The sequence below is a fragment of the Trichosurus vulpecula genome, chromosome 8 (assembly GCF_011100635.1).
Source record: "Trichosurus vulpecula isolate mTriVul1 chromosome 8, mTriVul1.pri, whole genome shotgun sequence".
In the NCBI taxonomy this organism is placed as follows: Eukaryota; Metazoa; Chordata; class Mammalia; order Diprotodontia; family Phalangeridae; genus Trichosurus; species Trichosurus vulpecula.
Genome location: NC_050580.1, coordinates 168,908,914 through 168,932,445, shown reverse-complemented (window position 1 = coordinate 168,932,445; position 23,532 = coordinate 168,908,914).

Below are 23,532 nucleotides of genomic sequence, written 5' to 3'. Positions count from 1 at the left end.
TCTATTTTGTTTGTGGTTTCAGAGCAAAGGGAATTGAGTGATCTTAATGGAACAGATAATACCATAAAACCTTACAGCCAAAAGCACTCATCTAACTTTAGGAGCAGACATGCTGAATGAATTGAATACTCAAGTTGGTTCCCTTGGGACAATTCTGAGTGAACACTGACAAAGTCATAATATTCAACTCTCCTTTGTCTAATATTTTTTATAAGTCATCCTAATTTTCTGGTGCAGGCTGTCTTCATCTCATGCCTATACGACTACAATAGGTATGTAGCAGTCTGATTGGTCTCTCCTCACTCCAGTACGCATGCTCTATCCAGCTTCCAAAGTGATTTTCCTGAAGTGCAAGTTGGATCATGTCACCTTCCAACTCAAAACTCCAGTAGTTCCCTGTTACCTCCAGGATTAAATACAAAATCCTCTGTTTGACTTTTAAAGCCCTTTACCACCTGGCCCCTTCTTACTTTATAGACTTCTTATATTTATTCCACTCCAGATATTGCATAATCCACTAACTATAGACTGACACTGATCTCCTTGTTCCTCATACTTCAACTCTATGCATTCCCCCATGCTTGAAATATTTTCTCTCCTCATCTAGGCCTTTTGACCTCCTTGTCTTCCTTAAAGTCTCAGCTCAAATCCCCATTCTGAAAAAGATCTTTCCCAGCAGCCTCACTTCAGTGCTTTCCCTATGAGATCTTTCCCAATTTATCACACACACAATTTCTATATTGTGTGGAATTTGTATGTTGTCTCCCCCATTAGAATGGGAGCTCTTTGAAGGGAAAGAGGGTCTATTTTTGCCTTTCTTTTCATCTCCAGCACTTATCACTCTACCTTGCCTGGCACAAAACAAATATTTAATAAATGCTTGTTGACTTGACTCAAAATACTTCCTTATGAATCTTAAGAAAGCAAAGCCCTGCTACAACATTATTTTACTTTATTTTAATTATCTTTTAAATTGATAGCTTCCTTTTTTAGCACTCTTGTCAAGACTCAAGAAACTTAACAACTTTACAAAATACCTCTTAGGATCGCTGTGTTACATTTGTTACTTTCGTTTCATCCAACCTATGGGGTTGATAAGAGGCCCAAGGGTGTTGTGGGTAGGGAGCTGGCCTTGGATTGAGGAACACTAGTGTTCAAATCCAGCCTCTAACACATGTTGGCTCTCTAGCCAAGGGCAAGCACTTCATCTATTCATGCCTGAGGCAACTTCTCCGACTATAAATTGCAGAGCAGTTACAAATCTGCTTTGCTAGAATCTTTTCACTTGGAGTCCCCTATACCAATAAAATCATAGGCCAAGACCCTCTCTCTCCACTTCTTCATACCATCCTCCCCATCCTACCCCCCATGTTGATTTTGAGTCTTATTGGATTCAATGTAGCAGGCTTGTCCATAAATACTGATGACACAATCTATTATGAGCCTGAAGTTTCTCTATTCACTGACAACAGTAATAATCAAATGATAGTAAACATGCTATATAAAGGGCTTATTATTTTCCCAATCAGTGCTAACAAGAGTCTATCTTCCTAATGTCTCTTTTTCCTCTCTGGATGGTATGTGATTACAAATAAAAGGTTCTTCTTTATTGATTTCATAATTCTCATTTAAAAGGGTACATTTTTCTATGAATGCTATTTTTTCATTATGAAAGCAAACTTCAATAATTCTCATTGATGTGGGTACTGGACACTTTCCAATGCAACCTCCATGCCTTTTTATCACATGCAATTTTTGTATGCATCCTTCTATAAATCCTTAACAGAGACTCTTCCCAGTGTACTGGAAGCCGTTTCATATTTTCTGGTTACCAGCATAGTACTCGAAGTGTCCATCTCTCATTCCTCATGTGTAAGTGTTTCAGTTTTTTTTAACATCATTTCTCAAATTACTGTTTAGGAATAAATGGTCCACTTTGTGATCTAGACAGCAGCAGTTCTCCAAGTGCAGTTCAACCCAGGGGGTCCCTAAAACCCCACAAAGTCAAAACTAGTTTTATAAGAATACCAGGATGTTATTTACCCATTAAAAATCTCTTCTCTTTTCCAACTACATATCTGTGTGAGGCCAGATTTTCTTTATATAATTCAACCAAAACATATCACAAAAGATTGAAAGCAAAAGCAGTTATAAGAATCCAACTATCTTCTCTTAAGCCATACGTTAAAGAGATTTGCAAAAATATGTAAAACAATACCAATCTTCTACGTTTTTTGTTTGGGAAATAGTTATTTTTCATTAAAATATGCTATATTTCCATATAATGGTCTTATTATTGTTATTTTAAAGTGTATTAATAAAGATTTTTAAAAGAAAATTTCATTTTAAATTTCTAATGCAGTAATTATTGATGGAACCCAGAAAAAAACAAAAGCTGTTCAGGGTGTCCTCAATAATTTTTAAAAATTTAAAGGGGTCTTGAGAACAAAAAAATTTGAGAACTTTCTTAGGTCTCAGGATATTTTACTTTTTATCAATATAAAAGATTAAGTTTGAATGATAATTAAGTCTATAACTCGTATTTGAAGAGGCTTTAGAAATCATCTTTTAAACCTGGGGGGTGGTAGAAGGTGGTCTCCCCACCATTTCCTAGGTGAAAAAACTGAGAGCCAGGATTTGAACCCAAGCCTTCTTACTCCAAGTCTACTTTCTGAGCCAATATACTCTGCAACAAACCTGAAAGTCAAGAAACTCAAGCTGAGGAAGAATCACTTTTTCCTTTTAAGCAAAGGCATAGTTGAAAGAATATCTAGACTTATTTTAAACCAGTTATTCTCACGTGTTCAGGAGCTTCGGAAACTTATTTTCTCCACTGATGGTTAAGAACTGCTTATAAATGTGAGGGATGGAATTGGGGTGGGGGGAAGTGGAAGGGGAATTTTTCTAAACAACAGTTAAATTGGTCTTGGAGAAAACTACTTTTTGCTTTCTCACTTTATGCCAGCACAGTTACAGATTTACCATTTCCTAATTTAGCTGCAGAGTCAGAGACCTAGAGGTGGGTCTAGGAAGCAGAGTATAAGAGAAAGTTACTCTTTACAATGCCCAAGATGACTACCATGGGTAGACGCAATAGCTACAAAATGCCATGGAGCCTAAGGAGCTGGAGGGTAACTCTATCCTAACTAGCTCTGTTCTCTAGAAAAGGGGTCCTAAGCTCTATGCTGCATAGAAACTTCAAGATACTGAGTATAGTGTTCTGGACTTGGAATCAGTAAGACCTAGGTTTGGACCCTTGCTAGTTGTGTGACTCTAGGCAAGTAACTTAGCCTCTTTGCGAATCTGTGCCTTTTCTGTAAAATAGTGTGCAGTTGCGGGGGGAGGGGGGGAGGCGGGGGAGGTTGGGAAGGAAGGGGGAGGAAGGGAGGGAGAAAGGGTTGGACTGAGGGGTCTTTAAGTTCCTTCTCGCTCTGAGTCTAGGATCTTACATACTACTCTGTTTCTTGTTTCTCAGAATATGGCAATTAAGAATACTTAATACACTGTACCTAAAGCATGCTCAAGACCTTTCCTGAGATACAACCTACCCGGGACCAAGAATAAAAGACCAGCCATGTTAAGGTGTCATAGAAATTAGAGTTTGAAAGTTTCTTTTTATTTCTCCACTGCCACATATTATGGAAGGGAAGCTGAGAACCAGAGAGGGCAAATGACGTGCCTAAGAGCATACAGCTAGTTAGCCAGGCTTAGAATACACACTTCCTGCCCTCTAATCCAGTGCTTTCCCCCCTACGTTGAGTTTCTTATAATCACTTGAGGCAGATGAATCTTAAGCCAACATCTTTGGATCTGCTTGAATATTCATTCATACCATACAGGCAGAGCTGGCTGTAGGTAAAACTGTGAAGTTAGTACTTTAAAAAGAATCAATTTTATTTTCTCTTCAGGTCCACATTTTCTCCCCGAGAAAGCAAGAAAAACAAAACCCTTGTTACAAACACATAAAGTCAAACAAAACAATTTCCCACATTGGCTACATTTTTAAAAAGTCTCAGTTTATACCATCACCTCTTGATCAGGAAGTAGGTAACATTTTTCATTCTGATTCATCTGGAAGTGTTTGGTTATTGCTTTAATTAGAGTTCCTAAGTATTTCAAAGTTATTTGTTTGTACAATATTGTGATTTTATAAATTGTTCTCCTGGCTCTGTTGACATCACTTTACATCAGTTCATACAAGCCCTGCCAGCTTTTTCTGAAAACATCCCTCTCATCATTTCTTATAGCACGGTAATATTCCATCACAATCATACACCATAACTTGTTCAGCTATTATCCAATTGATGGGCACTCCCCCCACATTCCCATTCTTTGACACCACAAAAAGAGCTCCCACAATTATTTTTGTATATGTGAGCCCTTTTCTTTTTCCTTTGATCTCTTTGGGACATAGATCTATTTGCAGAATCATTGGGTGAAAGGGTAGGTACTGTTCAATTAGTTAAGTACTTCTTTAGCATCCTCCTCCTTTCCTCTCTCCTTGCCCTCTTTCCCTTTTTCTCTCCCTTCCATAAAAATGCTCTCCTGAAATGATCTATAAAATTATTTATGTTAACTTGGAAATGACTGTCAGGACTTCATTTTTAACTTTCTCTGGGTGTTTATATTTTAACAGAGGAAAAATTTCTATGTGAAGGAATAGTGTTTCAATTTCAGAATTAGCAAGCCAAGTGGGAGAGGTATTTTGGAACTTAGAGAAGGCCTTTTTGGTACCCTTGCAACCACAACATGTAGGTGGCTGCCTAATCTGTCTAGGGCCCTGACTGTAGAGAATTAGTTAGATATGCTCTAACTTGCTTGCCATGTCCCCCCAGTTAATGTAATCCTCCTCCCTTCACCTTCTTCCCTATGCTTTTGTATATTACTCCCAAATTAGAAAGTAAGGCCAGATAAGGAGAAAACAATTTTTAAATGACTAGGAATGGTATATTTTTCCCATCTACATTGTTATGTTAACTCATAAAATAATATAACATGGCCATTGAATAAATATCCTTAGGAAATTTTGCTGACTTCAGATAACCAACAGCTTTGGAATGTACCTTTTATATCATAATCATAGGAACTGACAGTTAAATAGCTCTTCAAAGTTTTTAGAATGGTTTATGTTTGAATTTTACATGAACATTAGAATTAGGAGGGACTTCAAAGACCATTCTAGTCCAATTCTACTCTTTTTACCTATCAGGAAATTAAATTTCAAGGCAGTGAAGTGGCATGTTCAAAGTCACATAGCTGGTTAGTGGCAGACTAGAATTAAAATCTCTGCTTCTTGGTGTTTTTCCTCAGCTTGGTAGTCATAGTCAGAAAATATATTTCACCTATAAACAAATATTTTAGTAATTATGTCTCTTTTGTGAGCCTTAAATACAGTTTATTCAGTGATTTATACAAACTGGATTTAGGATAGGCTAAAATCTAGAGGACAGGTACGTGGCTTAGGAGGGCCTTCAGTCAGGAAGACTCATCTTCCTGAGTTCAGATCTGGCCTCTGACACTTACTAGCTATGTGATGCTGGACAAGACACTTAAACCTGTTTATCTCAGTTTCCTCATCTGTAAAATGAGCTGGAGAAAGAAATGGCAAACCACTCCAGTATCTTCACCAAGAAAATCCCAAATGGGGTAGTGAAGAGACTGAAAAATGACTGAACAACAACAAAAAATCTAGTGGTTCTTTCTAGAATTTAAAGTTTTAGTGTCGCAGTTTTTTTTTCCTGGAAGACAGGCTAATTGCTAGTATTTGCCTACCATGGGCCTTTGGGTCTTCTTCTTATCTAAGATGAACACAGAGTGCTGTGTATCTAGAAAATTCATTCCTAGCTAAAATGCAAACCCCAGAGCAATTTTAAACCAGCCACTGCCAGTTTGTAACACCCGCATGCATACAAATGTAGTTTTTAAAAGAGAGAAGAAAACAAAAGTAATAAAGGCATTCTATTCCTTTAGGGTAAATACTTAGATAGTATCTAAAAAATGCCATTGAAATTAGGTACCTATTTTGCACATTATTCTCAATGAACTGTTGTTAACCTATGAAAGCACTTATACAAATATTTGGAATTACTTCAGACAGCTTATATTTTACTTAACACTTGTCTTCACTCCTACACCTAGCTTGCTTAAGTATACAGTCTGACACCATATTTAATTCTGATAAGCATTTGTGTGGGGGGAAGGGGGAAGGTTGTCTAGACAAGTTATCTAAAATGATAAAGTATATAATTGTAAATTCAACCACAACAGGAGCATTTCAAAATCTAGCTTTCCTAAGTTTGCTTTGATGCATCAATTATTACGAACTTTTTCTTTCTCCTGGTTGGTTAAAAATTAAAACAGTTTAATGGTCTTCATAGCAAAAGGGGTTAAATCCCAGAATTCTCAAGGTTAATCTTAAAAAAAATCCACCAAACCCTAAACACCCAACCTGCCAACAGTTATGCTCCTGTGTAAACATTCCTTTCCATTTATGGACATCCTTTCTTTTTTTCCATTCCCAAAGCTAGTTTGAGAACTCATGAGTTAGCTTTATTTATAGACTCAACACCTTAGCCATTAACTCTTAAACACTAGGAGGTTTTTTTTTTTGTTTTTTTTTTTTAAATAGAGACATCTTCAGTAGGTTGACCTGAACTACGGAAGGGCTACATTCAGCAATTTTAGCTCCTAGTATGCAAAGATAATTACCACCAGTTATTGGCAAGCTATTAAATGACAACTTGGACTCCTCTACTGAGGGAAGGACCTGTTTGAAATAAAGAAGCAACAACTTAGTAGCAGTGAAAAGGAAGGTTTGCTATATCTCAGTTTACACAGCACTTGTGCTGGTGACTTTGTGAGATGGTAAAGAGAGGATGAGGTGATAGGGTGGGGAAATGGAAAGCCTGCTGCCTCTAGAGTCAGAGAAGCTGGTTCCAAATCCTGGTTCTGCCACCCTGGCTGTGTGACCTTGGGTGAGTTACCCTGCCTCTCTGGTTCTCACTTTGCTCATCTATAAAAGAAGGGGTCTAGACCATTGAACCAAAAGACCTCTCAAGGTTAGTGGATAGAGTGCTGGGCCTACCTACAATGCCATAAAATCTATTATTACACTGTATAATATGTATGTAGGACATACAGTCTCATTTTCCAAATTCTTTATTTCTGAATCTTCTAAAATGACCAAAGGTATGCCAAAAATAGTTACTCAACCTGGTAGCGAAAATTTAAATTCTAAACTCAATGGCAAAAATGTACAAAAGTCAGTCAGCCAATTAACTAGCCTTTATTAAACACTTCTAATGTGCCAGTCACTGGGCTAAGCACTGGGATGAGGAAAAAAAAAACAACTAATCTCTGCTCTCAAAGAAGTCACAGTCTAATGGGCAAACAATTGTGTACAAAGAAAATATATACAAGATAATCTCAGAAGGAAGGCAATAAAGTCAAGTACAGGTTTACTTGTTTTGGTTTTATCTGGATTATTGGAATGGCCTAATAATCTCACTGACTCCACTCTAGTCTGTCCTATCTTCAATCTAGCATCCATAGAGTGCCAAAAGTGTCAGTCCAGAAAAAAAGTATACCTTAGAGGACTAATACCTGAGAGTGACTAAGTACTCCAAGGGCTCTTGGGGCAGTAGAGACACATTATTTAGCCATATTTTAATTGATAAAGATTATAGAAGAATCTAGACAAATCTAATATCACTTCATCAAACTATATGTTAATGTAGTTTTATCTAATTAATAAAGTTTTGCATCCCTTGATAATTAACACCCAAGGAATTGAGTTCATAGGAACTAGTTCATCAGGTGTAAATTAAACTGGAATAGGACTCCTTTTGAAAAAAATCTCTCAGAGTTTTTCTAGTCCAACATCCCTGACTACTCTCATCATCAAATCTCTGCTTAAAGATCCCTTATAATGAGGAACTCATTACAACCCAAGGTATTTGAAAGACTGTAGAGGCCCCAGTGATATCTCTTTGACTTCATAGTTCCTTTCCATACATCTTTAGAAGAGCAATTTTATATTGTATTGGAAATTCAATGTTTGGCACTTATACTGAGAGTGAAGGTGAATTGTCCTTTAAAGAAGATTCCTGAAGACATTATTTCAGCTAGAATTATAGCACTGTCTTCCCAAGAACTGACAGCTTGACTTCTGTGTTTTTTTTAAAAAAATTCCTAACTTAGTGATAGTTATCTTGAAGTTGTTCAGCAAGACAGCAAGAGAAAATACAAGATAAAAGCAAGTCAGTGCAATTCAGTTTCATTTATTTCAAAGCAAACCTTTATTAAGTCCCTAGTGTACCTAAGAAGCTTTCAAGTCCACTGGAGAAGACAACACGTATATAGATAAGTACAATGTAATTTGAAGACAGAGAAACACTAACATTTAGGGAGAACAGAAGATGCTTGCTGTTGGAAGAGTCACCTAATCTGAACAGGGAAGGAAACTAAAGAGTCTAAGTGGCAGAAGTGAGGAGATTCGTTTCCAAGCATGAGAGACAGCTTGTGACAAGGTGTGGAGGTGGGAGATGCAAGGCTAAATTTGGACAACAGTAATTAGGCTTATTTGGATTTAAAAAAAGTGCATGAAGGGAAGCGATATGAAATAAAATCAGAAATGTAGGCTAGAACCAGATTACAAACAGCTTTAAATGCCAAGCTAAAAAGTTGGGTTTTTTTTAAAAAATGATTTTTTTTTATCTTAAATGTAATAGAAAGCCATTGAAGTTTCTAGAACAGGGGAATGACATGGTCAGAACTGAGCTTTTGGGAAACTATGTTAATAGCTGTATGGAGGAAGGCTTAGGAAGGGGAAAGCCAGTAGAAGTGAAGATAAGACAAAAATAAAAAGGGCAAGAAAGACTGGGGGAAAAAGTCCAGAGATTAAAGTTTATTTACACATTTAATCTCTGTGCCTTGTCTTTCTTCACTCCGGTTCATCCTCAGCTCAGCTGTCAAACTGATCTTTCTAAAAGTGCAGGTCTAACAGATCACTCCTCCCTTCCCCACCCCCCATTCAATAAACTCCATTGGCTTTCTATTACTTCAATATCACAAAATTCTTTATTTGGCTTTTAAAGCCTTTGTAACCTGGCCTCTTCCTGTTTCCGGTCTTCTTACACCTGACTTCCTTCCATATTCTCTAACCATCCTGTGACAGTGGCCATCCAGTGACACTGTTTCTCACACAAGACACTCCATTTCCTGAGTCTGTGCATTTTCATTGCCTGTTCTACCATGCCTAGAATTCTCTATTTCCTCCACTTCATCTCCTGATTCCCTGATTTTCTTCAAGTCCCAGCAAAAATCACACCTGCAAGAAGCTTTTCTCACAGCCCCTTCATGCTAGTTCCTTCCGTCTGTGATTATTTCCAGTTTTTATTGTCTATATCTTACTTGTACAAAGTTGTTTGCATGTTGTCTCCACCATTGGACTGTGAGTTCCTTGAGAAGAAGTACTGTTTTTGCCCTGCTTTATATCTCCAGTGCTTAGTCCAGTGCCTCGCATGTAGTAAGGGCTTAAATGCATGTTGACTTGTTTATTTGACATGTTTACTGAGAAGCTTTCTTAGTGACTGCTGATTATTAGAGACACAGGCACTTAGTCATCTAACATATTAGTGAAAGCATAGATATAGTTCCTTTAATTAAATTTAATTGATAAAAATGATAAATTCGATACACACAATGAAATTTGCATATATTCTACCTTCACTAGATGAGACTAACCAATAATTAATAAAAAGAATGTCATAAAAGTATAAAGTAATTCATGATATGAAAGAATTAAAATAATTTGTCACAATAAATAGCATTCTTTAAAGGACTATAGGCAGACAGGTTTTTTGCTAATCAAAATACAGCATTAAAGCAATAGAGTTTTTCTGCATACAGATACAGGTAATAAAATGCAAGAATGTGGGCTAGATAGATGGAGAGAAATAATTGCTTTTTTTTTTTTTACTTTACCTTTTATTCTCAATCACATTCATTTCCATGTTAATTGTTGGGAAAATCTAACTCTAGGTGAAGTAGTTGTCTGGAATGGAGGGATTGTAATCACTCTTCATAGATTTAGGGGTGGAAAAGATTTAAAGATGTAATTTTAGCCTGGAGGATTTCTATTTGACATTCATGTGCTAGGGTCCAGGGGCTAGAACATCTCTCTGATAAGGATCTGCTTGTAGATCTTTAGTCAAAGGTCCTGCAATCAGCCAACCAAAGCCAGGCAATGTACTTCCAGTCTTGGACTATGTCTTTTATTTTCAACTTCTTTCTGTTAAATGACTATCTCCAAAAGTTCTACTTTCCCAAGAGTTTCCTTTTAGATTTTCCTTTCTCTGGCTTAGCATGTAAATGAATTCAAGCCAGAACAATAATTAAACTAGGGAAGTAGGATTGTGTTCTCCACTCACCTGCATCTCTGTCTTTATTATGCTTAGCTTTTGCTTTGATGCTATATTTTGGTGGCAGAAAAGCCTTCTGTCTCTCTACATGTAAATGGCACCAAAGAGAGAGATGATTGCATGATAACCTCTGAAAATAACAGACCTATAATAAAATATGTATTACTTCTAATCTGTAAAATGATATTAAAATGCAGCATGGTTACTGAGTCACTCTTTGTTTTATTCTTGATCCCCTAATCCCTCATAGTTGACCTGATTTTAGATCAGTTTTGGGTTATCCCTGATTAACAGTGTTCTTGGTGGGGGGCGTGGAAATGAGAAGATATTTCTTTGCAGAGGGAGGATATTTTGTCCTGGGTCTAACTCGGATCGGTTCCCTGGTAGTTTAGATTCTATATTGGAATAAAATGAGATAATTTAGGGCATTCGATGAATGGTGAACAAAAGATTTACTTAGCCATAGCAGGACAAGGATATGTAAAGAAATGCATTGAGTATATCTCCAAGTTGATTCAGCTAAGCAAAGCTCCCTTGCCTGAATTACACATTGTAGTACACCATGCTTCATGCTTCGGAGTGATCCAGAACCTCTTCCCAGCTGTTTTGTACTGGGGTGGGCACCAGGAAGCCTGAGCCTAAAGTTCCCTGAGCCAATCAGTTCTTTAGGATGGTTTTAATACTTTTAAAGGAAAAAGTAGCAAATTTGCATAAAGGAAAGGGTTAGGGACTTTCCCCACCACATGTTGGGGAAAGTCTATGGGTGGGGAACACTGCATATAACATAAGAATTTTTCCATTGTATTGACTGGTTTTGCTGACTTTTTTCTTTTCCTCCCACTCTCCCTCCCTCTTTCCCTCCCTCTTTCCCTCCCTCCCTTCCCTTCCTTCCTTCCTTCCTTCCTTCCTTCCTTCCTTCCTTCCTTCCTTCCTTCTTTCTTTTCTGTTTTTCCTTCCTCCTAATAGTTATAAGCAGTAATTCTCTGGGAGGGGGAAAAAGGAGGAATGAAGTGGGAAATCTAGGTGATGCAAAGGACAAAAGATATCAGTGTTCACATTATCAGCACATATACTAAAAACAAAAGATATACACAAAAATCTGTTTTTTTGAATCTTTTTTTATTTGAGGGGGGAAGGCAGGGCAGTTGGGGTTAAGTGACTTGCCCAAAGTCACACAGCTAGTGTGTCCAGTGTCTGAGCTAGATTTGAATTCAGGTCCTCCTGATTCCAGGGCTGGTGCTCTACTCACCAAACCACTTAGAGCTGTCCCTCTTGGGACACTAGGTAAATTCTGATTCAGACTAGAGACCTGAGTCTATCTGAGCTCTGTGTCTATACCTCGAAACTTCATTTTGCCCCAGCATCAACCTAGACTCTCCAGGATGGTTACCACAAGTAACCTGAGCTTAAGACAAACCTCTTGAAGCCACTTGTGTCAGATAGATGAATTTAAAGTCTGTATGTCATCGTCTTTAAATATTCAGATAACTATATATAAGCTTATGGAACTACCAAATGTCAGAGCTGATAAGAACCTCAAAGACCCTCTTGTCCAGCCAATATCTTTAGCATCTTCTATATGTATATCGTTATTAAAAGTTTAACCTCATGAAATAAATGACAGAGGATCATACTTGGAATGAGAAACTGATTTGTTGTATTGTAATGTGCTTTTAACTCTTGGAATAGTCCAATGGCTTGTCAGTAAATATCTGGAAAAGTACAGGAAATTCCAGTGTTACATGTTAAACATCTGGTAAAGTACTATAGTTTGAGAAACCAGCCCAGGCTCCAGAACTCACTCTCTCTCTCTCTCTCTCTCTCTCTCTCTCTCTCTCTCTCTCTCTCTCTCTCTCTGTCTTTATCTTGATGGAACAGTGTGATAAGCTGAGAACTGCTTTCTGTGGCAATCATATCACTCATCTAGCCAATTTCTTTAAAAAGGTTTCCTTCTTCAGCCTATATCAGTTCTCTTTCAATCTTTTCTTTCCCCTATTCTTCTAGTTTCTTTTTCTGTTCCTATTAAATTGTTTAAAGGATCAAGCAATTGCAGGTAACATATTAAGAGATGAGGGGGAGGGGGCAGGTGGGGGAGGTGTGAAGGAAAGATATCTTTTATGGATTGATGTAAATTTGAATTCTGGGCCATCAATCAAAATTTTGCAACGATGCCTCTATTTACTATCCTGCTTCCTGCACTTCCTTCCTCAGGCATCTGCCACCAGAATTAGCCAAACAATGTATATGGAGAAAGTGGACTCTCACCTTTTCAGGCCCTCTAGGTACTTTAGGCATTTCTTGGTCACAGCTACTTCTGAGAACAAAATCACTAATCAATCATTGCATAAAGTCAGCTGTAGCCTATCATTTTCTTGTTTAATGCATGGTCTCAAAAGTGTTTAACAACAAAGATATGCTGCTAGCCCAGATGGGTTGGGGGCATTCACCCTGTCCTTCTAAAGAGGCCCCTAGCTCTGGACCCAGGCTACAAACTAGGTTCAGACCTGGAAGAGCATGACCTCTAAAAAGAAGGGTCAGGTTTTTTTCTCTCTGAAATCTCTGACTATTTACATTCGAATCTAGATCCCAATTGAAAATAATTTAAAGCTTAGGTTTGACTCATGTCTGGGGTATCTACAAAAAAGTCCCTGAACAACGTAAATGATGTATAGGGCAGTTATTTCTCTCACAAAAGAAATGCTAAAAGCACAGGTGATTCACACGTGTAGGAGGCAGCTAGGGGGTGTTATGGATCAGGAAGACTTGATTTTGAATCCTGCCTTAGACACTTACTGGCTGTGTGACCCTGGGCAAGTCAATTATTATCTCAGTCTCAGTTTCTACATCTGCAAAATGGGATTAATAATAGCATCTGTCTCACAGAGTTGTTGTGAGAATCAAATGAGGTAACATGTAAAGTACTTTATTATTAAGTTCATATTGATAAAGACTTAAGCATGAAACAATAACTTATGACTACTATTATACTCTCCCAGGAGGTTGATACTTAGAACATTAAAATATAAAACATTTAATGGTACCATTAAATAAGTATTCTACCCTCACCTCTGCTTCATGGAAACAGCTCCCTCAGAGTCCATATATTCTGCCAAGCTAGGCCAAAGGTTCTGCTCAGTCTCCAATTGGTAGCTATACATTGCCTATTTTTAATATTTTAAAATAATACCTCAGATCAACCCTCCTTTAAATTCTGAGATGCTCTCTGTTGGGGGTAGTTTAGTTGTTTGCAGACTGAGCATCTCTGGTAGGCAATGGTAATTCCTTTTGGGAAGCTCCTCATGCGTATGTCAGAGACACTGAGGGAACTGGAGCTGGTGGCTCAAGGAGAGCACCAAATGGTAGACAAACTTAGAAACTGTACTCCCATGCTGGATAATGAATATAGTGCCATGCTGTTTTTCTGTAGGCTTAAGGCTAAAGGCAAGCAACGTGTGGTAATTTGGACCATTAAATTACTTCAGTGCTTCAAGTGTAGGTTCACTTATAGAGCACTGTGTTCAGTTATATGAACCATGGTTTAGAAGAGACATTCATAAAGTGGAAAGTATTCAGAAGATGGCAACAAGGATGCTAAAGAGCCTTAAGGTCATGCAACATGAGAATGGGTTAAAAAGAGCGGGAGTTGGTCAGTCTGGAGAGGAAAAGACTCAAGAGAGATACAATAGATATCATGAAGTATTTGAAAGCCTGCTACCTAAATAGGGATTCAGTTTCTGCTTAAATCCAGACAGTAGGGCTAGGAAGAAGAGGAGGAAGATGGAGGAAGAGGAGGAAGAATTTAGACTTCATATAAGAAGGGAAAAAAACCCCAAACCTTTCTAAAAGAGCTGTCAAGAAATAGAAGACTGTCTCGAGAGGTAGTGGATTCTCCTTTACTTGTCTTAGAGCAAAGGTCAGATGACCACTTGTTGTATATGTTGTAGAAAGGATTCTTCTTTAGATATTACTTGTAGTCAATGGACTCAGTTGAAGTTTGAGGTACATTCCAACTTCAAGACTCTTTAATTCTGTGAAACCTCTCAGGTCCAATTTAGAGAGCTACCTACCTGAACTATACCAGCTGAGCAGGACCCTGATTTTTCATCTCTCAAGAAGGGAATTTTGTTCCAGGCACATATAACAGCTTCTGGACCTCAAAGGTAGAGCCTATGAAAAGTAAATAAGTACACATTAGGCTACTTAGCCCACTAAATTCAGTCGATCCCACATCTTAGATCATACTTCTCTTTCACATTTCATCCAGACATCCACCAAGGCCATTTGCCATCTGCCTGCTCCTGTTGCTCCTCTTCTTCCCACTTAGAGCAACATCCTTTTTAATCGCATCTCTATACTCAGTTTTCAGAATTAATGCCCCCAGTCCCTAGGGAAGTTAATCCACCTATTTAGAATCTTTAGAATTCCTGCCCTAGTACCCAGATGTTTTGATTGGTTATTGAAAAGTGCAAATTAGTATGTTTAGTTCACCATATCTAGTTTTTAGAGAACACTGAAGGATTTAGAATATGCCCTTGACAGTTCTTTCTGATCCATTCTCTGTTCTAGTTGGCCCCACACCCCAAACCATGCTTCATGTACACATTTCATCCATCCAAGTCATCTTGCCATTTATCTGCTACATATGAATCCAAAACAGATTTCCCCCATTCTCCTTCCAACTACTGTCTGGACACAATAAGAGAGTATGCCAATTGACTGTCCTATGGACGAACTCAGCAGTTTTTGACTCCCCAGACCAAAATATCCTTCCCTGGACACCATTCCTCTATATATGTTGGTTCTCCCTATTAAATGTAAGCTCCTCAAGGGCAGAGACTGTCACGAATGTTTTGTATTCCCAGCACTTAGTGCAATGCCCAACATGTTGTACTTGCTTAATAAATGCTTTTCCATTTATTCATTAATTTTCCAAAAATTGCATTCATTCAAACCCTTAGCATATGCCTACAATGTGTATAGCATCATAAAGAAGAAAAGGATATGTTCAACGCTCTCAAGCAGTTCATAGTATAATTGGGGGGATAAGATGAATATAATGAGGTGACTGAGCCTTCATTGGCCACTCCCCCCACTCCTTATCCTCATGTGTGCAATATTTTGATAACAATGCTATAGGGTATGTCATTAAGTGCCAGAATAATCAGCATATGTAAATAGTGCTATGACTTTCAGGAGGCAACAGCGTAGAAATAGACTGTAGCGTGGAAATGGACACCAGAATCGGAGGACCTGAATTCCAATCTCTTCTTTGATGCTTACTACCTCTGTGACACTTGGCAAGTTCCCCTAACCTCCTTGGATTTCAGTTTTCTTATTTATGAAATGAAGGGATTGGACTAGATGGCCTCTGAGGAACTTTTCAGCTCCAAATCTAAAATCAGTGATCCATGACAATCAATGTTCACCATTTCTAACAACAGCATAACTAAAGAATAAAGAATGGATCAGAAGGAATTATCAAGGGCACAGCAACAGCATGGTGCAGATATGAAACTTACCCAATCACATACAACACAGGGGAACACAGAGATAGTGAAAGGCACCTACTAACAACAGCATCCCCCACCCCCTCAACTGCACTATTTCATTGTGAATAAATCTCACCTGGTTCACTGAAATGCTTCTAAATTCTTTTGTTTATAGTTTGTTCTACTGATGCTCTTTTCCTTCTTACTTTTTGCATCTTTTGTCACTTCCCATTAATTCTGCCCCTCCCCCATGCTCTCCTTTGTAATAAAGAAGTATGATTAAGTGAAACATATCATTGCATTGGCCATGTTGGAAAACTTGACTCATTCCGCACCTTCAATCCATCACTCTTCTGTCAAGAAACAAGAGGCATTCCTCATCATCAATTTTTTGAAGTCAGTTGTGTCCAAATCTTTGTGATCCCATTTGGGGTTTTCTTGACAGAGATACTAGAGTGATTTGCCATTTGCTTATCATTTTACAGATGAAGAAACTGAGGCAAACAGGGTGAAGGGACTTGCCCAGGGTCACACAGCTAGTAAGTGTCTGAGGCTAGATTTGAACTCAGTAAGATGAGTCTTCCTGACTCTAGGCCCAGCACTCTTTTCTACTGTACCACCTAGGTACCCTTACACCTTCTAGTGGAGTATAAACACTTCTTTACATTGTTGCACCAAAGCCTAAAAACTCTTTACAAGGTAGGAATGGGCCACTCCCAGTTTTATAAAATTATAGCTTGTGAATAGGTCAGAGTGTGAGCCACTCAGGGTTTAGGCCCTTTACCAGCCAAGAATCCATGGTAACATGGTCTCTGTTACTTAATCCTTGCATCCTATAATTTTAACAAGCAGATTGACAGGACTTAAGTGATCAGACAACCCTTGATTAATCCCCTCCTAAATGCAATGTTATTCTGCCATTAGAAATGGTAAGTATGGATAATTCAGAGAAACTTGGGAAGTCTTACATGAACTGATACAGAGTAAAATAAGTAGAACTAGGGAAACGACAATTTACATAACGACCACAATAATGTAAAAGAAAATGATTTTGAAAGATTTCCGAACTCTGATCAATGCAGTAGTTAATTGTGACTTCAAAAACCTCTCTGTCCTCAAAAAAAAAAATAGTAAACTTGACAACCTTTGTAAGTAAATTCAAGTCGGTCACCATGTATCTGTTATACCTAACAGCTAGTGTAGCATAATGAAAATGGCACTGGATTTGGAGTCAGATGACTTGGGTTCCTAGCCCAGCTCTGCCACTTACTCCCTTAGTGACTCTGGCAAAGGAAATTTCTCTGATTTGGGATTCAGTTTCTTCATGTGTATAACATGAGAGGGTGAGGCTATATAATCTCTAAAATTCCTTCCAGCTCTAGATCTATGATCTTATGTAGCATGGAGAAGCATATTTCATCTAATTTTCTTTAGCACCATACCACCATTCTTCATATTCTCTTCTTTCAGTGGATATGATTAGTGGGAAAGAGAAGTCTCATTTCCTGCTCTGGTTACCTTCTTTCCTTCAGGTTCTGTCTTGCTGGCATTCCAAGAACTGAAATAGCACTCTGTAAGTTTCATCAGTGTACTTCTCTTTGTCTCTCAACTCCCACCTATTTACAGAAAACAATCCAGTTTTATGAAGTTAGGGAGTTCCTACAATCACATTGCACCTGATACAATAAACCGAGTAGCCACCACCCTATGGTAGGTCTAGAACCTACATTCTTAGCACACAGTAAGGTGATTATGATTTTGACTTACTAATTTGTTTTGCCCATGACCCTTAAGCTAACAAACATTTTACAACTCTAAGGAAATAAGGACAGCTGAAGTATTTGGAAAAATAGATAGTAATAGCTGGAGACTATGACCCTGAAGACTACCAGCCTCTCTCCTACTCTGAGGTTACTTGAGGGCAACAAAGAAAAGCAGAGATATTGCTACTAGACATATATTCCAAAGAGGTCAATGACATATACAGAAATATATATATGTATATATAATATATATACATATATATACACACACATATACATATATACACATATATAGTAGCACTTTTTGTGAAAGCAAAGAACTGGAACAAACTGAGTAGAAGCTGAATAAATTTTTGGAAATGAATATAACAGATTTACTACTCTCTCTGAACTATACTCCCCACCCTTGCATTTGCATTTACAGGATTGCTTCTCCAGGGGATGACTAACATAAGTTCAAGGTACTTTGTGTACTCATATAATTATAACTCACAAGCCCCAACCAAGTTGTTCATCTTTCATAGTCAAACAGTTGACACAATTAGCTCAAGACAAAGGCATTTACTGAAATGGCATAGAATGTGTAACAGTTACAAAATATATCCTTCATAAACCTAGGATACAGTCTCTCACAAATGTACATAGTATAAGTGATAGAATTGACACACGCATAGAATTCATAGGTAGAGAGGCACATACATAACTCAAGCCCACTAAAACCTCTGGATCTTTTTTTAAAAATAGGAACTCTTTTCGACCTCTTTTCCATACTGTACTTGTGAAGTCGATATTTGAAGTCTACATGCAGGATTGTATATTATCTGTATTAAATTTCATCTTAATTAACTTGGTCCATCATTTTATCTAACTTAGATAGTTTTGGGTCGTGATTTTGCTATCCAAGATGGTAGACATCTCTCTCAGTTTCATACAGAATGCCATGTGTTACATCAGAAAGAGCACTAGCTCTGGAATAAGAGGGTTTGTGTTCAAATCCCACTTCTGATGTTTACTACCTGTGTGACTTTGGGCAAGTCACTTAGCCTCCATGGGCCTCAGTTTCCTCATATGTAAAGTAAAGGGACTGGATCAGACAAACTCTGTCTTAGATATCTTCTCTGACTGACTTCTTCACCATGCCCTAGGAAGTTTGTTATTGGGTTAACCTCATGAACCTTGGTATTCCACCTTATCACTATCCTCTGCGTCTCTGATTGGATGGTGGAGCCATGAACTCCAAATCTTCATTTAAGGAGAGAGTTCAGATCAGACATAACCTCATTTCCTGACTGTACTACTTTGGGATATCTCTGACTAACATCTCCACTATGTCTCCTTTGGTACCTTTTCTTCCTCTTCTTGCTCCCTCCCTTCCCCCACTCCCCAACATTCTTCAGCTTTCTTTTGTGTATTGTCTTTCCCAATTAGACTGCAAACTCTTCAAAAACAGGGACTGTATTTTTTTTTCATATTTGTATCCCCAGCCCTTAGCATACTGCCTGGCACATAGTAAGGCCTGATAAATATTGATTGATTGATTCATCTTAGGTTCCTTCCTGCCCTAGTTTATGAACTATAAACTGTTAAACAGCCTAGCATGAAGGACATATCTTTAGGGACCATTCTCTATGTTGATTTGTCTCCATTACTGCTTTTTGGACCAGGTTATTTAACCAGTTTGGTCAAGTAGGAGTTCAGTGTCAATTCAGAAGTAAATGAGATGAAAAAAAATTATTGGTCCACCTAGTTAGACATTTGGAACATGTAGGAAGTGATAGAAAAGTCTAACCAGAATATGGAGAGAACATTAATTAATCCTATGATTCCATGCCTGAAAGATAAGGTGACAGCCACAATTGATTACCTAAGTTTGGTATCCCAGAGACTTGTTGGAAGGTTAACCAAAGGGATATAATGTTGCAAAGCTCAAAGTGCTTACCAGAAGGCTATGGATGGGTAGAAACACAGTTATGTAGCACTATACGTGAGGGACAATTGGAGTGTGAAAGAAAGTTACTAACCTGGAAAGCTTATCTGATAAAGAAAGTACTATGAGATCTCTGTGGGTAAAAGTTTTCTTGCTGTCACAACAATAACAAAATAAGATAATAAGGCTACAATAGAAAGCAATAGTGATAGAACATTGAGGGGGCAAAGTTTAATGAACCTGAGGAAGTGACATGATTGAATTGTATGCTAATAACCATACAATGATTGTTAGAATGTTTCGTATGGACTGCTGTTTTCCACTCCAATATAATGGGAAAAAACCACTTAATATGAGTCATAGGACTTAGGTTTTATTCTTAACTATGCTACAAACTAGCACCAGGCCTGGAAGCAAGAAGACTTAGTTCACATTTGACCTTAGATGCTTACTAGGTGTATAACCCTGGGCAAGTCATTTAATCTGTTTGCCTCAATTTCCTCATCTGTAAAAGGAGGATGATAGCATCCACTTCCAAGGTTGTTGTGAGATTGGGACACTAATGCACTGCTGGTAGAGTTGAGAACTGATCCAACCATTCTGAAGGGCAATTTGTAACTATGACCAAAGGGCAACCCTTTGATCCAGCTTCCAAGTCTGTATCCCGAAGATATTATAAAAAAGGGAAAAGGACCTACATGCCCAAAAATATTTATAGAATCTCTTTTTGTGGTGGCAAAGTATTGAAAATTGAAGGGATGCCTATCAATCGGGGAATGGCTGAACATGAATGTAATGGAATACTATCGTGTAATAAGAAATAATGAACAGACCGATTTCAGAAAAACCTGTAAAGACTTGTACATACTGATGCAAAGTGAAATGAGCAGAACCAGCAAAACACTGTACATAATATTAGCAACATTGTGTATCTCATTTGATTCTTACAACAACCTTGGTTTAAATAGCATTTTATTTTTTCTCTAAATTACATATGAAGAAAATTTTTAACATTCATTTTTACAAGATTTTGAGTTCTACGAATGACTCAGCTCTTCTCAGCAGCACAATGATCTAAGAAAAGTACAAAGGACTCATAAAGGTAAATGCTATCCATATCCAGATAAAGAAGTGATGGATTCTGAATACAGATGGAAGCATATTTTTTTACTTACTTTGTTCTTTCTTGTGATTTTTTCCTCTTTTAGTCTGTTTCTTCTTCCACAACCATGAAGAATATGGAAATATGTTTTACATGACAGCATATGTATAAACTATATCAAACTGCCTACCATTTTCAAAAGAGAGAAGGGAAGGGAGGGCGGGAGGGAAGGAGAAAAACTTGGAACTCAAAATCTTGTAAAAATGAGTGTTAAAAATTTTCTTCATATGTAATTTAGAGAAAAAATAAAATACTATTTAAACCAAGGTTGTTGTGAGAATCAAATGAGATAATATTTGCAAAAAGTGCTTAGCATAGTGCCTGGTGCACAATGAGTGCTATATGCATGTTTAAAAAATTATTTAACATCCTTAGGTCACAGTTTATTCATCTGCAAAGTAAGGGGCTTGGAAAGGATGATTTTAAAAAAAATGTAACTGAATGCTGTGTAATTAAAGGACCAAGTTCAGTCTTGAGAAGAGTAAAGAAAACATCTCCCTCCTTTCATTTGTGAGGTAGAGATTACTGGTGTGAAATGTTACATGTACTACCAGAGAGTCAATATATTGTTTAGTTTGGTTGAACTGACTTTTTTCCTCATTGTTTTTAAAGTCTTTGTTATGAGAAATGTCTCATTGCATAAGGGAAGGATATATTAATAAATGAACATGACACAGATATAAAGACATCAATAAAAATAAGATTTTTTTTAAAAAAAGTGGTAGGTGAGATAATATTTAAGCTTCTTTCCAAATCTTAAATCCTATGATTCTGAGTCATGGATAAAAATTAGGTGAATAAAAGTATTATGTCACTAGTTTAATTTCAGTATCTCTGAGGTCTTATCCCAATGCTAAATCTTATGATCCTGGTGAGAGATGAAAAGCCTAAAAAATTAATGATTACTCAATTTCAGTACCGAGAACTCTTAAAAAATGGAGCCGTTATTTAGGGAAGGAATGAGAGGAATATTTATAAAAGTAAATAACTCACAGGAAACCAAGAGAATATTGAAATACTTTATTGGAAGAACAGGAAATATGTGCCACAGATGAAAAAACAAATAGATGCTTTAAAAAATCCAGATGGTGGGGCAGGTAGGTGGTGCAGTGAGTAGAGCACCGGCCCTGGAGTCAGAAGGACCTGAGTTCAAATCCGGCCTCAGACACTTGACACACTTACCAGCTGCATGACCTTGGGCAAGTCACTCAACCCCAATTGCCCTGCCTTCCCCCCTGCAAAAAAAGGAAAACAAATCCAGATGGCTCATTGGTAAAGTGAAAGAAATCATTGTGGAGAGAAAAGGGAAGGCATCTTTTTAAACATGGGAAATGAGGATGACAAGGAAGCCCATGATAGGTAGCTTGACCAGTTTGAACTAAAAATTAGGCAAGCCAAAAAAGAATTTGAGGAGTACCTTAGAAAGATTCCAAGGCCAATGATAAATGGTTCCTTAAATAAATCATAGAGAGAAAGACAGAGAAGCAATCAGACTGTTTGAAGATCATGGTGCAAAAGTGCCCTTGGAGATGAAAAGGTGACAGTAGAGATTCAATAAAGTCTGATTTTACAGAGGGAGAGGGCGGAGGGAGGGAGGGAAGAAGAAAGAGAGAGAGAGAGAGAGAGAGAGATTGAGAGAGAGAGAGAGAGAGAGAGAGAGAGAGAGAGAGAGAGAGATAGAGAGAGAGAGAGAGAGAGAGAGAGAGAGAGAGAGAGAGAGAGAGAGAGAGTTTCTATTTGCAAAATGCTTTTTCAAGGAGACAGGTCAGATTTATGAGGACAACTGTAGGACATACTCTCAGTCTTTTAGGTCTAAATGTCAAACTGTATGGACCTCCTGACAATGCATCCAAAGATTTTGAAGGAACAAAAGGAAAACAATATGAAACTGTTGACAAAAAACACGTGTCATTTGATATTACTAAGTCAGGGATGGATAAATTGCCCATTGGATTTCCAATCACAAGATTGTCTCTAGATCTAGAGTTCTAAGGTAACAAAGCAGAGAGATAAAGACAGCAAAAGGGAGTTGGGTTAGGGGGTGTGGTGAGACAGAGAAGGCAGTATAGTGTGGTAGAAAAGTATTGAATTTGGAGTCAGATAATCTAGATCTAAGCTCTGCCGGTCACTACCAATGTAGTACAGTTTAAATAATGTTTGTTTTGAGAGTTAGAGGATCCAGGTTGAAATTATGGCGCTGATACTTTCTATCTAAGTGACCTTCCCAAAAGAGATCATAAAAAAGGGAAAAGGACCTACACATACAAAGATGTTTATAGTGGCCCTTTCGTGGCGACAGAGTGTTGGAAATTGAGGGGATGCCTATCGACTGGTGAATGGCTAAACAAGCTATGGCATATGATACAATGGAACACTGTTGTGTAATAAGAAATGATGAACAAGCAGATTCAGAAAAACCTGGAAAAACTTGTACAAACTGATACAAAGTGAAGTGAGCAGAACCAGGAAACATTGAACAAAGTATTAGCAACATTGTGACCAACTATGAATGATTCAGCTTTTCTCAGCAACACAATGATCCAAGACAATTCCAATAGACTCATGATGGAAAATGCTATCCACATCCAGATAAAGAACTGATGGACTCTGAATGCAGATCAAAGCATATTTTTTCACTTATTTTTTCTTTTTCATTGTTTTTGCCTTTTGATCTGTTTCTTCGTTTATAACTGTGACTAGCATGGAAATGTTTTACGTGATAGTACATGAGTAACATAGATCAAATTGCCTGTCATTATAGGAAGAAGGG